The following is a 389-nucleotide window of genomic DNA, read 5'->3' on the forward strand; positions in this document are numbered from 1 at the left end:
TGGGGAAGTAGACGTTTGATGAATTCCTTCATCTACGATCAGTCTTAACAGATATTTATGAAGAAACAAAGAAAGTCAAATGAAGAATTTGCATAGCGAAAAGTGCATCAATCTCAGTGATATATATTTGGAAAAATGTATCAGTTTCGATCAATATGAAAACTTCGTATCTTAAATTGTCTTGGGTGTTCTCTATTGCAACAAAGAGACCGATAATAAATTCAAAGTTAGCGTTGACTTCAGAGACACAAATAAACGGGGTTATACATATTGGTTGAAATATAATCCTGCTTGATGATAACAATAAAAGTTAACGCACACACACACACACATATATATATATATATATATATATATATATATATATATATATATATATATATATACAT

Source organism: Penaeus chinensis, chromosome 21 (genome assembly GCF_019202785.1).
Source record: "Penaeus chinensis breed Huanghai No. 1 chromosome 21, ASM1920278v2, whole genome shotgun sequence".
NCBI lineage: Eukaryota > Metazoa > Arthropoda > Malacostraca > Decapoda > Penaeidae > Penaeus > Penaeus chinensis.